The sequence below is a fragment of the Mastomys coucha genome, unplaced genomic scaffold (genome assembly GCF_008632895.1).
Source record: "Mastomys coucha isolate ucsf_1 unplaced genomic scaffold, UCSF_Mcou_1 pScaffold17, whole genome shotgun sequence".
Classification (NCBI taxonomy): domain Eukaryota; kingdom Metazoa; phylum Chordata; class Mammalia; order Rodentia; family Muridae; genus Mastomys; species Mastomys coucha.
This window is the reverse complement of record NW_022196899.1, coordinates 33168066-33184101: the sequence shown is the minus strand read 5'-3', so window position 1 is coordinate 33184101 and position 16036 is coordinate 33168066. Positions and strand designations below refer to the sequence as shown.

The 16036-nt window shown below is 37.5% G+C and overlaps 1 long non-coding RNA gene across 1 annotated transcript in view; it reads right to left on the bottom strand.

The window, feature by feature from the left end:
• Nucleotides 1–16036, bottom strand: part of LOC116094811 — a 60741-nt gene that overhangs the window by 1052 nt on the left and 43653 nt on the right. Inside the window, exon 3 of the long non-coding RNA XR_004120327.1 lies at nt 11316–11373. This is a non-coding gene — a long non-coding RNA (uncharacterized LOC116094811). The remainder of the gene's footprint in view (nt 1–11315; nt 11374–16036) is intronic.

Below are 16036 nucleotides of genomic sequence, written 5' to 3'. Positions count from 1 at the left end.
GTCTTGCAAGGGACACATGAATCTCCCTGAAAGGGGGAAATAGAACAGATTTTATGGGTGGATTGAAGGTACCAGAGATAGGAACAGGAGGACCAGGTGGCCAGTAGGAGGAGAGATCAGATTAAGGGATGGAATTCTGCGAGAGATAGCTAGAATTAGGGGACATTTGAGGAATGGTAAAGAAATCTAGTGCAATGGAAACTTTCTAAAATACATGAAAGTGATCATAATTAAGTCACCAAATAATAGGATAGATGGAGTCCCAATTGGCCATCTCTTGTCACCAAATGAAACTTCTAGATTTGAAACTGGGATCACACCCAATTGAGTTGCTGCTCAAAGGGTTCCCATAGAAATCATGAAACAATGTTGCCAAAACAATAGGTTGTTCCCCTTAAGCTGACAGAAAGGCCTCATGGATGAATAAAACACCCACACAATTCACTGAGTATGGAGAAGTCAAGCTGGTTTCTACATAGAACCTTCAACCCTATGTTCCAATGTCTTTGGTTTAGGAAGGTACTCTGCAGGCAACCAAAAGAGAAATTAAACACCAACATAGTTACATAAATCTTTGATCTACAGTGTTGTCAGGTCTACAAAATACGAGAATAACCAAATAATACCTGGTTTAACTTAATGCCATTACCCAAGATAGAACCTATACTTGACACTACTTTGTTGACCAAGAACCAGAGACAAGATATCCCAGAGACTTGGGGTAAAACCAAATACTACTGGTATTAGGGGGAAAAGGTAGTGATACAACCACCCCTAATGATGTTCTGCTGTACTTAGAAATCAGTACCTTATTTAGTCTTCATCAGAGAAGCTCCCTCCTTCAGCAGATAGGAATAAACAAATGCAGAGACCCACAGCCAGATATTAAATAGAGAGGGAGAGGGAAGAGAGCATGAATCATACATATATAAATGGGATGCTCTATCAAATCTATTCTCTCAGATATCAGAAAACCACACATGAGAGGAGTCAGAAATAGTGTAAGAGCCAGAGAGGATGGAGGATACCAGAAGTACAAGGCACTCTGAATCAATTGAAATTGGCTCATGTGACTGCACAGAGCTGGAGCCAACAAGCATATGGCCTGCATGGGTCTGCACAAGGTACTCTGTGCATATATTATAACATTTAGGTTAGTATTTTATGGTACCCCTGAGTGTGTAAATGAGTCGGTCTCTCATTCTTGTGCCTTCTCTTGGGGTTCTTTTCCTTCAGTTGGTTTACCTTGTCCAACTTCAATGTGGTGGGTTTTAAGTTATCTTATTCTATTTTACTTTGTTATATTTTATTGCTATTTCTTAGAAGCCTGTTTTTTTTTTTTGTAATAAAAATTAAAAGGGAGTGGACCCAGTTGATAAAACGGGTGGAGAGGAACTGACAGGAATAGAGGGAGGGGAAACGCTAATCACAATATATTATCTGAGGAAAAAATGTATGTTCAATAAAGGGAGAAATAAATTAACATATACATAAAAATATATAAAAAGTAAAATGTGGATTGTGGTCTACTCAGTCTGAGATGGTATCTAAAATTTTACATTTCTTAAAATTCCTCATGGCAGCCATGCTATAGGTCTATAGAATACCCTTTATATGACAAGACCTCCAGTTATTAAGGAATTATAGTTAGGATGCTAGGTTTGTCTAGGAGAAGTGGAAAAATGAAACAGAAAACTAGAAAAGTTAAAATTAATAGTGGTATTCAGAGGCTGACTCTAAGAAAAGAGATAATGCTACAGATGATTCCATTACCCGGCTGAATTCTGTTCATAAGCAGAGAATGCCAAGGTATCTTAAGCTATATAATTTTCCAAGATTTGAGATAAAAAACAATTCTCTACACCTTAAGCAAGAGTAACACACCCTTTTTTTCTTTTCTGTGTTACTTTTTTTTCCTGCCTGGGCATGGTTCCAGAGTAAACAAAGAGAACTAAGAAAGGTGAATATTAATGACTACAAAAAATTGTGTTGAGATAGATATGCCCCATATGAGCGTTTGAATAATTCGGAAAATTGGAAAATGTTCTCTCCTAGAGAGACAAGCCAGTGCACACATTAGCATTTAGGAGTAGTGCTTGTGAGACTCTACCCTGAGAAAAGTGGCTGGACAGCTGATGGATCTGGCAGCGGAAAAGTCAGTTTTCTTTGAAGTGTGGTGTCTTGGCAGTCCAACCATGCTCCACTGATTGGCCCCACTGAGTGTATGTACAGCACATATTAGAAAGGGTAGGCTATTAACCCAGAAAAGGCCTAGACATTAGGAGAAAGCAATGGTAGGGGATAGATTTTGGAGGAGTTAGAGGAGGAGGAGTGGTAAATATAATCAAAATATATTCAATGTATGAAATTCTCAAAAAAATTAATGAATATATTATATTAAAAATAAAACCCACAAGCAAAAAAAAAGAAAAAATATTTAAAGTGCTAAGTGCCTACACTAAAATATCAGAGTGATCACAAATAGATGAACTAATGATAAAACTCAAGAGTTAAAAACAAGGAAAAAACAAACCCAAACCCGGCAGATAACAAGACATAAGAAAATTAATGTAATTTTTATTATTTATTTATTTATTAAAATAAAATAAAAACAAGATGTAATAAAAATAAAATAAATGAAATTGAAATAAAGAAAACAACACAAAGAATCAATGAATCTAAAAGTGGGTTCTCTAAGAAGATAAACAAGACTGAAAGACCCTTGGCTCAACTATCCAAAAGGAAAAGAGGAACCAAATTAATGGAATGAAATGGAAACATTACAACAGACTCCAAAGAAATTCCAAGCTTGCTTTCTCTTGCCTTCTAGTGTCTATATTAAAAACGTCTGGGGCTAGTGAACAACTCGGTCTTGGTTCTGATTTTAATGAGATCACTTCAAATCTTTATCCATTTTTCTCCATGTTGGCTGTGGCTTTGTCATATACAGCCTTTATTCTGTTGAGGAATATTCCCTGAGGTATGGTTCTACAATGAAAACTTCAATCCCTGAAGAAAGCTTTAAAAGCCTGTACTCCATTAGGTTGGAAAGTCTAAAAGAAATGGATGCATTTACTTGCTCATCTGAACTACCAAAGTTAATCCAGGAAGAGATCAGCAACCTAATCAGATCCATAACAAAGGAGGAGATTGAAAGTGTAATAAAAACCTTCTGAGTATAGAAAGTTCAGGCCCGGATGAGTTCACAGCAGAATTTTACCAGACTTTCAATGAAGAACTATAACCAATGCTCCTTAACTTATTTTGAAAATAGAAACAAATGTATCACCCCTGTATGCATTACATAAAGCCAGTGTTGTTCTAATATCAAAAGTAGCAAAGGAACAACAAAAAGCAAAGCTACAGGCAGATATTCCTGATTAACAGAGATGTAAAAATCCTCAATAAAGTACTAACAAACATTCTTGTGCACATATCAAGAAGATCATCTGCTGTGATCATGTTGACTTTACCATGATTTCAGGACTGGTTCAACATACATAGCTCAATAAATATATATAATACATAAAATATATAAAGCATATAAATAATCATAGACATGGAGTTAGAGACAAAAATCACATGATGATCACAAAAGGGAAAAAAATCTTTGACAAAATCTAAGACACGTTCATGATCAAATTCCTAGAGAAACTAGGACTGGAGAGAAGGAACAGAACTCAACATAGTAAAGACTGTGTATGACAAACCCACCACTAACATGGATAAAAATTCAAAACAATCTCATTAAAATCAATAACAGGACACTGTTTCCCAAAAGCATCAGTTCATTTCAATATAGTAATATGAGATAAAGCATTGAGTCAAGAGGAGAAAATTAAATGGGTACAAACAGGAAAAAATCAGAGTATCACTATTGGTAGATTATGTGATGCTATAAAAAAAAGAAAATTCCATCAGCCAGGGCAATGGTGGCACATGTCTTTAATCTCAGCACTTGGGAGGGAGAGACAGGTGAATTTCTGAGTTCGAAGCCAGCCTGGTCTACAGAGTGAGTTCCAGGACAGCCAGGGTTACAGGACTATACAGAGAAACCCTGTCTCGAAAAACCAATAAATAAATAAATAAATAAATAAATAAATAAATAAATAAATTCCATCAGAAAACTTCTAGAAGCAATTAAAAATTTCAACAAAGTGGTATGGTACAAATGACCTTAAAAATATCCATAGATTTTTAAAATATATATTAACAACACATTAAGAAAGAGATCACTAACACCTTCCACTTTTCAGTAGTATCAAAGACAATAAAATAACTTATAGTAAACCCACCAAAGCTGTGGAAAAACTCTATAATGAAAATTTTAATCTCTGAATAAATGTACTAAAAAAGACACTGGGGAATGGAAAGATATTTGCTCAGTCCAGTGGATTGCTGTGAGCCTCTACTACTGTATTAGTCGGCACAGTCAGAGCCTCTCAGGAGAGAGCTATATCAGGCTCATGTCAGCCAGCACTTGCTAGCATCCACAATAGTGTCTGGGTTTGGTGATTGAATATGGGAAATATTCCCAGGTAGAGCAGTCTGTGGATTGTCCTTCCTTCAGTCTCTGCTTCATACATCGTCTCTGAAAGTCCTTCCATAGGTATTTTGTTTCCCCTTCTAAGAAGGATTGAAGTATCCACACTTTGGTCTTCCTTCTTGAGATCAAGAATTGACAAATGGGACCTCCTAAAATTACTAAGATTCTGTAAGGCAAAGGACACTGTCAATAGGACAAAATGGCAACCAACAAATTAGGAAAAGATCTTTACCAATCCTATATCTGATAGAGGGCTAATATCCAATATATACAAAGAACTCAAGAAGTTAGACTTCAGAGAACCAAATAACCCTATTAAAAATGGGGTACAGAGTTATACAAAGAATTCAGAACTGAGAAATACTGAATGGCTGAGAAGCACCTAAAGAAATGTTCAACATCCTTAGTCATCAGGGAAATGTAAATCAAAACAACCCTGAGATTCTACCTCACACCAGTCAGAATGGCTAGGATAAAAAACTCAGGTGACAGCAGATGCTGAAGAGGTTGTGGAGAAAGAGGAACACTCCTTCATTGCTGGTGGGATTGCAAGCTGGTGTAACCACTCTGGAAATCAGTTTGGTGATTCCTCAAGAAATTGGACATAGTACTACCTGAGGACTCAGCTATATCACTCCTTGGCACATACCCAGAAGATGCTCCAACATGTAGTAAGAATACATGCTCAATTATAGTCATAGCAGCCTTATTTATAATAGCCAGAAACTGTAAATGACCCACATGTCCCTCTACAGAGGAATGGATACAGAAACTGTGATATATTTACACAATGAAGTACTACACAGCTTTAAAAACAATGAATTTATGAAATTATTAGGGAAATGAATGGATCTAGAGAATATCATCCTGAGTGAGGTAACCCAATCACCAAAGAACACACATGGTATGCATTCTCTGATAAGTGGATATTAGCCCAGAAGCTCAGAATACCTGAAATCATAAACTTTAGAGGTAAATTGATGTACCTAGAAAAGATTTCACTGAATGAGGTAGCCCAGACCCAGAAAGACCCACAACTGCCACATGCTATTTCTCAGCTCCAAATCTTCATATGTAAGTATTCAGTGGGGAAACCCCACAGAAACCAAGAAAATAAAAAGGAACCATACACTGGGGGTGAGGATGGGATTGCATGGTGAATAGGAGATACAAGTGGTGTGAAGGTAGTAATGGAAAAAAAAAAGGGAGTTAGGCTCCAACTGTAGAGGGGGCAGCAAAGTTAGTACAAAAGGAGGAGAAAGAAGAGACAAATATCACCATTGTCATGATAATGTCTCAAGTAAGCATACCATTTCATAGTTATTTGAATAATTATACATAAAACACAAATGTGTTTGTATACCCATATGCATACATCTCTCTCTCCCTATATGTATATTTGTGTGCGTATGTGTGTGTGTGTGTTTGTGTGTGTATCTTATAGATGTTATGCCTGACACTTGGGCAGACAATGCTCCCAACAAGAACTATAGATCAACAAAAAACCTAGTACAAGTCATGAGAAATCTCCTATCAAGTGGTCAGGGTAATCCAAATGAGCCCCAAAGCAATACACAACTATTGTTGCCCTTCAGTACCTCTCAAAGCTCGAAGGCAAGCGTCTAAATGCTAAAGACATCACTGGTACACAAAGCTCTGATTATTTGACTTGAATTTAACTTGAAAGCCTCAGTTTTTGGTATAGATTCCATGGTATCAAAAAGTTCTGTTCAAGCTGCCAAAAAGAGAGGCAATCAATACTCATACCCAGTTGTGACGAATAGGAACCACAACAATGGCAAGATATCTGTTGAGGTGCAATAGTGGCATCCACATGTTGTTAGTAACCACCAGCTGTCTATGTGGATTTAAGGCCTACTCAACAGGAAGAAAATCATATCTGGTACTGGGAACGTATCCCTTCCCAAAGCTAATGAGGTCATGCATCTTAGAAGAAAGTTTATGCTAGACCATAACTAAAATCCTATTCTTATACTCACAGACAAGTGTAACTATCACCCTTAATCAAAGAAGGTTCTTTTTAAAGCAAATGGAAACAATTATAGGAAACAAGAGCTGGACATAATGCAGAAATCAATGGCTTGTCTGGAGTATAGCCCCAGTGGCTACATCTGCAGCACAGCTGGATTTATGGCTCAGGGAACATTGTAGAAGAAAAAGCAGGAAGCTTGTAATGAAAGAGAACGACGAAGTCTGCTGTGAAAAGGAATCTCCTAGAAATGGTTGCAAAAACAAGAGTGGAAACATGACAATGTCAAAAGACATGCTAATGTGGCCAGGGAAAAAAATCTCAGTGGGGTCCCACGCTTATACATTGACTTATAGACAACTGATGATGCCTGAGAGAGGGAGCATTAACTTCTTCCAGGAATGAGTCCCAAGTTGACCAGAAATGGTCACCCTCAAAACCATCTGAACATACAACAAAAGACAACTCAACAAAAGTTTTATCAATTTGAAAGTAGGAGGGGTTGGTTGGAGGAGGGAAGGGAAAGAGAAGTGATGTATTTATATTTATATTTTCTTTAAAATGTATTTTAAAATTAAATAAAGAAGCTACCAAAAGCATAAGCATAACCTAGAAGCCTAAATCATTATCGCAAAAATGCAATGTGAAATACTTATTTCATTTGAATTTCCAGGACTGTAGTGAACAGAAAAACATGCAAGTGGCCACAAATGTGCCCTGTGCATGAGAAAATGTCCTACAAATTTAAGATGAGGCTGCATGGGTTCCTTGTGTCTCTAGATAGTACAAAAGCAAGTGTTGTAATTTGCTCAGTCTTACCTTAAGTATAGACATACATGTAGTTTCTATACAGAGAAGGCCCAGTGTCTTGATGGACCAAGTATTTTCAGATTTTAAAAGCTGGCTGCCTTCATGTAAATCAAGTTGAGTAATGTAGAAAGTATTTTCTTTGTAAAATAAGAGTTTAAATTAAATTACCTTATTAAATTTTTTTCTGGTTCAACCCCATGGGACTCAAGATCATAAAAAGCAGAGAAATCATATCTTGCCTAATGCCTCTTTTTTCTCTTCCTAAAGTTGTTAGGGTTTTGTTTTTTATTGCTTGTGCACATTTAAGGTTTTATTCCTACACGTGTGTATTGTATATACACAAATCCCTTGCTCACACATCATTTCAACCTCCTAATGCATTGTGGGAATGAGCCACCTGGCATGCAGTTGAAAATAATTTCCTTTAACGAGAACCATAGGGTACTTAACATCTCACAGAGTGGGCATGGGCTCCAGCTGTCTGTGGAGCTTCCCATTGACTGGGATGCAGGCAGATAAAATATGTTTAGATTTCCCCCCAAGCAAATTATTTGAATTCATAGCCATCTGTCTCAAAGGTAAGAACAATTCTAGCTTAGACACACACACACTTAATCCATGTTTATTTTTGAATTTATGACTGAGTGGGTATAGTCTAATCAACCTGAAACCCAAAATGCTGGATTTGGATTCAGAGGAAGAAAGAATGGGGTGAGGGTGGAGGGGAATTAAACTAGAGACTGCCTAATTCAGAGTTTCCTCTACCTGGATCCACCAAGTCTGTGGCCACCAACAGCGCTTCCTTGGCTGGTGCAGTCTGGCTCAGACATGTCTGCTGTGTGTTTTACTTGACCTGAGAGTTCTGGTAAAGAGATTTATCTACCAAACGTCAGGAGGTGGCCAGAATCAACAGACATCACTTTAACTACATGCTGTCGCATGTTGCCAGTAGTAGGCTATTTGATTTCTTTTCCTTCTAGGCTTTTCTTTTGAGGCCTGTCCAAGAATATTGATTTCTCGCATTGAAAATTTGCTCTCTCCATGGAGAATCTTATTGCTTTCCTCCTACAGTGATTATATAAGTTTAATGGAGCTTTTTATAATGAAGAGTTGCCAGAGGGCTTTAGGTTTGGGTCACAATAATTTTCTTAATAAACCTATTGCCTTTTATTTTCAATGAATTATTGGATGTTTCGCTTTTATAATAATAAACTTTACACCTTTGGATAGAGGTACGAGCGAAGTGGCAGAGTGCATTATACTACATGCTTGTAAGTTTATTTCTGACTTTCCACACAGTTTTAAAATTTATTTTCTGTATGTATTATTACATGAGAAATGTACTTCTAATCAAAGGCTTGTGCAACATTTCATTTACATTTTGTAATGAATATATTACTTTTGGTCTGCATAAACTCTATGAAGCCAGAACACATCATTTCCCATACTCCACACCCAGGTTCTGTGACATTTGAACAATGGACTTTACGCAATTCATGAGTCACTACTGTTCATACTATTATTAATTAAATTCTAATCGTTCTGCAGACTTCTTGATGTCTCTTTGCTCATTTCAAATCCTGGTCAGGGTACTAAACTATATGCTTCATCCTCATGGGTGGTGTGCAGGTGCTCTCTAGGACCTTTGCTGGTTTGGGTGGACTTGGTGAGCTTAAGGAGAACAGACTGTTTAAAAATTTATCAGTTGCAACCATTTGAGGGATTCCTCATGGTTAGCTTGAAGATGTAGATTTGGGAGGGAAAGGCCACAGAGCAGAATTGCAGTTCTCATCACATCTATCAAGACTACCTGCCAACTACATCACCCATCATTCTTGTGATCCTCCCCCCCACCACTGAGGCATTCTCTGAAGTTTCTTCACAATGTAGTCTCCCTGGTCTTCTCTTTGCAGCACTGACTGGGAGGAATTTGTGTTACACTGACCACACTTGATGAATGGGTGGTTAATTTTATGTGATATCTTAGCTGGGCCATGGTTCTTGGATATATAGTTAATAAGTATTCTGGATATTTCTCTGATAATTACTTGGTTGAGATTGACCAAGGTAAGCAGATTGCTTTCATTGTAGTATGGGGGTGGGAGATGTGGTCTTACCTTATCAGCTGATGGTCTTGGGAAAACACCTCCCAGAGCAAAGATTTCTGTTATCAGATGACCTTGCAACTTGTCACAGATTCCAGTCTGTCTCCAGCCTACCCTACAGTCTTTGGTTAGTCAAGCCTCTAGAATTGCAGGAGATTGTTTAAAACTGCCCCTGTTTCCTCTCTTCATATTGCCCTTGCTTTTCTCAGAAACTAGCACAAACATTACAACTCCACAAATGATTTGATATTCTTCTGAGCAGAGCTATCTATTGTCCATTTACTTATTTTGTCAGCAATATCTTTAGACTCATGGGTTTTTATTTTACGCTTAAGTCTTCATCTATCAGTAATTTATTTTATTTCTTGGGTTTTTCCAGCTTTGGCCATGGGCACCCCCAGTCTCTATTCAACTGTCTCCTTTGTCCCTTTAGCAAGTGCTTTTGACTCTTTCAGTCTTATGTAAGTATTTCCTTATTTCTGGTCCTAGATTCTGGAATAACTTCTAAGTAATCATACTTGGCAAGGATGGTACTAAGGAAAGGGATCTTCATGCTTCTTAGCTTATCCAGAAAAATTCATAAAAGTCAATACTATTGTCAGTAACAACTATTTGTAAATCGATTTCAGTAAAATGTTAAACTGGTTACTCTAAAGTGATATAAATTATTAACTTCTGGTTAATTTGTGTCAAGTCATATTAAATCACATATGAAAATACAAGTAAAATTAAGTATAAAGAGTTAAGTTTTCGAAAAAAACCAAAAAAAAAAAAAAAAAAAAAAAAAAAAAAAAAAAAAAGAGAAAAAGAGTTAAGTTTTAAAAGTTACATTATATGAAATCAGACATGTATCTGGATGATGTATCTGGAGTTGCTATCATATAGCACAGAGCAGTTTCAGAGGGATTAGTAAGAGTTGATACTGTAACTGAGCCTTGAGCCTCTGATGTATAATATAGTTGGCAATAGTGGAATTCCTCAAATTACCACCATGCACTGGCACAACCTGAGGGAAAATATTGTCTACAGTGAGTGATTAGGATGTGCAAGAGAAAAGAAAATGAATACAAGTACACTTATGCCAAAAAGTGTCATACAGCTGCTAAGATGAAAGAAAAGAAGCTTGGCAAAGTGAGACAAATGAGGCAATGCTAGCTAAGAGAGATGCAATGTATGTGAACATCTTTTCTACCTCCCAAGTGCTAGGATGTAGGTGCATCTCATGCCCAGTCTATACAGCACTGAGAATGGAATCCAGGGCATCATGCATGCTGGGCAAGCACTCTACTGACTTAACTACATGCCAATCCTGTAAGTATAATTTGTATGTGAGTAGAAGGGTGATGAGGAGCTGTAGACATAATGTCCATATGACATTGAAGTGCCCATTTAGATGGAGCCATTCCACTGGAAAATCATGTGGAGGACTGAGGAAAAAGGACACTGAAGCTCTTAAAGGTTTGAAACTGTTGGGATGGCTGAAATGAGAAGTGGCTTTCAGATCTATTCCCCTTGCTCTCAAATCCTTGGTTGTCTATATGATACCCTAAAAATCACTTGTTCGAATTTGAACATTCTAGTACTTTCACATATTACTGGAGTGATACTGTGCCTTTTTCTATAAAAATTAATGTAAATCAGGTTTTGAAATAGTACATAATAAAAACCAGCCTGTGATGTTTCTGAACCACAACTGGTCATTTTAAAATTCACACTAATATCAGAGTGTTTTGTCCAACTCATCATGAAGGAATATTTAATGGAAATGCATTAATAAAAACCTTAACTATTTTTGCTAAAGATCAAGAAAGATTGTATAAGCGACATTTTCCCCAAGTACTGTTCTTTTCTTCTTGGCTTTAACCTGAATTCTGGAGCCCAATCCAGGATTGTGCTGAAGTCTCATAGCATCCAACAAGAAGCTGCAGGGGAAAATAACACATGTACATGATTTTGAAAAGAAATTAGTGTCTTACAGGCAACAGAGACACACTTTAAACCCCAAAAGAGCTAATTAAGCATTCCCTACTAAAAATTTTACACATTATTGACTAAAATAAGTCAAAGTAAGTGCAAATAAAAGGAGATTAAAATTACCTTTTCAGTAGTAGACAATTGTTCCCAGACCCAGGGACAGATGGCCCTCCTTTGCATTATGATGCAAAGCTTTCCAACATCTGGGAATATCCTCTCCAAAACAGTCAATTGGGTATGGAGTGAGGGTTAGGAGCTCTGTTCTGTCCTCCTTCATATTGATGCATGTTTTGCAGATGCCCAAGAGGTTCTTTGAGGTAGAAGTACTGGGATGAGAGGCCTGGAACTTGCAATCTGACTAATCATGTGGCTCTGCTCTCTCTTTCTTTCTTTCTCTCTCTCTGTCTCTCTCTGTCTCTGTCTCTCTGTCTCTCTGTCTCTCTGTCTCTGTCTCTGTCTCTGTCTCTCTCTCTCTCTCTATCTCTCTCTCTCCACCACTCTTTCCCTCTTTCTCTCTATCTTTCTTGCTCTCTCACCCATTCCTTATCAATCTGACTTGGTACAAAACATGACACAGACAAAACTTATGACTAAGCAGATGCAGGAGAGAAGCATGCTTGCTTCAACATGGTGCCCCAGGTTCCCACTCACTGCTGGTGCTAGCAGCTTCTAATGATTGCTACTGGTATCACAAATGCTCCCTTATGATATTTCTGCAATTGCAAAACAAATGGGTTGGGAAATGGAGTAAGAGAAATAGGATTCATTCATGAGAACTGTTCTTCACAATGTAGACTGATGCATGTTGTAGATCTAGGCAACTGCCTTACTTGTGAGAATGGAATTTGTCTCCTTGGCTGACATTAACGCAATAATAGATTCACATCTAGTTTATGACATGGATGTTACATTTACTTTTATAAACACAGATCGAGGTAGTGAATTATTCCAAGAGTAAATCACACACATCTGTATGGAGCTAGGAAGAGAACCTGTGAACACCCTGAGGGGCACGCTGCTGAGAATAGGAACTCAGGCCCAGTTATTCGACCAACTCCATAGCACAGTGGTGAGTGTAATTTCTAAGATGCAATAAGGAAACCATTCACTGCATCCCATCCATGCTGCCTGCCCCCTCTTACTTCTACCCATGGTGATATCTGTCTTCTAATAGAATGGGCCAGAAAAGTAGTGTCTGCAAGTTGTTCAGCAAACATCTTGTACTTGATCTATCAGGAAGGAAAGATAATGTAGGTGTTCAAGTGCCTTAACAAAGCTGCAGCATCTTCTGCCTGATCTCTGAAAATAAGTGCTGAATCAGGAAATAATGGATTCCATCAACACTTAGAACATGGAGGTTATCAAGTTTTCTTCTGTCTGATCTGTTAACAGCTTTCTGTCTGACACATGTAAGTTTCTGTTCAGTTAGTTCTCTTACCCTTCTCTTAGATAAACATGAACTACAAGAGAGAGAAGCAAACAGCTTCATCTTATTTTAGAACAAGGTGCTGTACAAATCAAAGAGAATCATAATTCATTTTTTTAATCTACAATATTTACTTTGACTTTATGCACATTCAAGACCCATTGTACATGTTATTTATCTTTCAAAACGAAAAAGAAATTAATGTTTGTCAAATATAACAGCAAATGTTGAAAGGTTCTTCAGCAAACATCTGGCCTCTTCTTGGAAAAAGCATATGTCTCAGGCTTCAAATTCAGAATATTTTATCCATTTGAATGAGGTTTATTGGACCATGATATGCTTAAGAGGTAAAGGCTTGCTGTCATATGATGATCTAAGTTTAATCTTTAGAACCCACATGATGCAAGGAGAGAACAGATTCCTGTAAGTTATTTTCTGACCCCATTTGTATACACACACAAACACACATAGAGAGAAAAAGAGAGAGAGAGGTATATAAGAAACACATACAAATGCATACATAGAAGCACACATATACACAGAACAGAAAGAAACACAGAGAGAAACACAGAGACAAAGGTACACAGAAAGGTATAGAGGCACATCCACACACATACACACACACACACACATACACACACACACACACATGTGCATGGACAAGTGATTAAATAAACTTTAAGTGAGATTAAAGGTCAGTGGTTTTTTTCTCAGTAATCTCACTGTTTCCCTAATTTCCAAAGAAGGGCTATAAACCCATTGTACTCTGACTTCTTGTAACTGTTCCCTCAGTGGGGTCTAGAATAAGAAAACAAAAAATATTACAAGGATAATTCAGAAAGGCGTAGGAGATTTTTAAAAAGTAATACATCATAATCACAAGCAAAATGGAATTTTCTTCTCCATTTTGCTTGCTTAACTTGACTGAAATTCCTTACAAAATTATCAGCTTTCTATGAAGTCATGCATGGCTTCCTACTGTGGAAGAGCTCAAATAATCATACTAAATATTTCACCTGCATGAGTCTTTCCACTTCATGGACACAGTTTCTTTTCCTTGCAGCCATACTAATAGGAATGTTTTCTGGCTCTCATGTCAGCATATTTTTATTAACAATATGATACAGAACTAAAATATCAACTCTGATGTTATGGAAAATTAGTTTTCGGGAACACTGCTCCCTCAGGTTCTCATCTATTAAATTTGTGTGGGAAAATGACTCTTGTAATGTTGAAATTTGTCAAGAACTAAGTCTTAATCCCCTTCTCTACTTTATCCTATGCAGCATGCTCTCATCTACCCTATGCAGCATCCTCTTGTCTATCCTATACAGCATTCTCTTGTCTGTCCTTTGCAACATCCTCTCCTTTATCTTATGCAAATCCCACTTCTCCCAGATGCAACCTGTATAGTCACCACACAATAGGAGTTTTCTGCTTTTGTTGAAGTTCTAGAATCCATGTAAAAATTGTGTACAACAGACAGTGTGCTCAATCATTATCAGAGTTAACTACAACTCCATCATCCCAGAGGGATAGAAATTCACCTCATCTTCTTTTTGTTGTTGTTGTTATTGTTGTTTGTTTGTTTGTTTGTTTCAAGACAGGGTTTCTCTGTGTAGCCCTGGCTGTCCTGGAACTCATTCTGTAGACCAGGTTGGCCTTGAACTCAGAAACCCACCTGTCTCTGTCTCCCAAGTGCTAGGATTAAAGGCGTGCACCACTGCCCAGCTCATCTTCTTTAATATTAACCTCAGTATACTTTTTTCTTTCACACCATGTTTTTTGAAAAGCAACTTCTTTACAAATTTTATTACGAGAAAATTAGAATTACAGTGAGTGATTAAAACTATGATTTTTGAGGATAGAGATGAGGAATGCCACAGGAAATTAAAACAAGGTTTAGGATTTGAAGGCAGGGCTCTTTCTGTTAAACCATCCAGCCTTGGCTGCATTCTTGTTACCAAATTAAAGGGTGTGAATATGAATTAAACAAACAATGGGAGTGTGAGAAACACATACATAAACCATGCACATCTGTTTAATTGGTCCAGATGTCCCTATGCCTAACATTACAAAACAAGCCACATCTTTATCTCAGAAGATAAGTCTCCAGTGACGTCTGACACAGTACCTTTATCCTTTTCTCTAAGAGTAGAAGATTCTCACTAATTCATTGGTGAGGTTCTCAAGCTCTGAAAATCTCAGCATAACAATGTGGTTCTTGAATGCCTATGGTGGTGGGTAGAGTTAGACATCTGGTCTGGCCTGTGCTTAACTTTATACCCCAGCTGTGGCTTTCTGGCTTCTATAAGCATGGGTGGCTAGATTTTAATGATGCTTATGCCAAAGGGAAAGTCACACTAAGATATTCAGCACATTTTACACATATCACTGTGTATTGGTCATCAGGAACTTGGTAATGTGGGTACCTTAAAAATATCACAAAGAGAGGAAGTGATTCCAGGCAGAATTTTTCCTGAACTTTTTAGATACATGTTCCTAGATAAAAGCCCAGATGCCTTGATATCTACAGCACAGTTACATTCTGTCCTAAGCCACCATAAGTAGAATAATTCTTCCATTCAGAAAGCATAAGCCCATTTTTTACTTTCCATCAATCTCTACTTTTTGCATGCTCCAGATTGCTATGAATACTGATTAATTCATTAATGTAATGAACACTGATGAAAAAAATTTCTTAGTTCCTAACATCCTTTTTACCAAAACTTTAAAATAAGTTGAATAATAATAATAATAATAATAATAATAATAATAATAATCTGGATAGACACAGATAGGAGAGACCAGTATATTTCAGCCAGTGGCTAGAGAGGAGGTAGAAACAGGATAGGTGATGGAGGAAGAAATGGAATAGAAAGGAAGGAAGGAGGGTGGGAATAGAAACAGTAATAATTAGTGGGGGAGGAAGAGAGGAGAATAAGAAGTAAGAGAACACAAAGGAAAAGGAAGGTAGAGAGGGGAGGGGAGCAAGAGAACTGGGGAGGAGTGGATGAAAGGAATATAGGCAAAATAGCATAAGAAAGAAGAGAAGAGAGAAGAGAAAAGGGAGGGGAAAGGAAGAGAAAAGAAGAGAAAGGAAGAGAAGGGGAGGGGAGGGGAGGGAAGGGAAAGGGAGGGAAGGGAAGGGCAGGGGAGGGGAGGGGAGGGAATTAGAGGCAAGG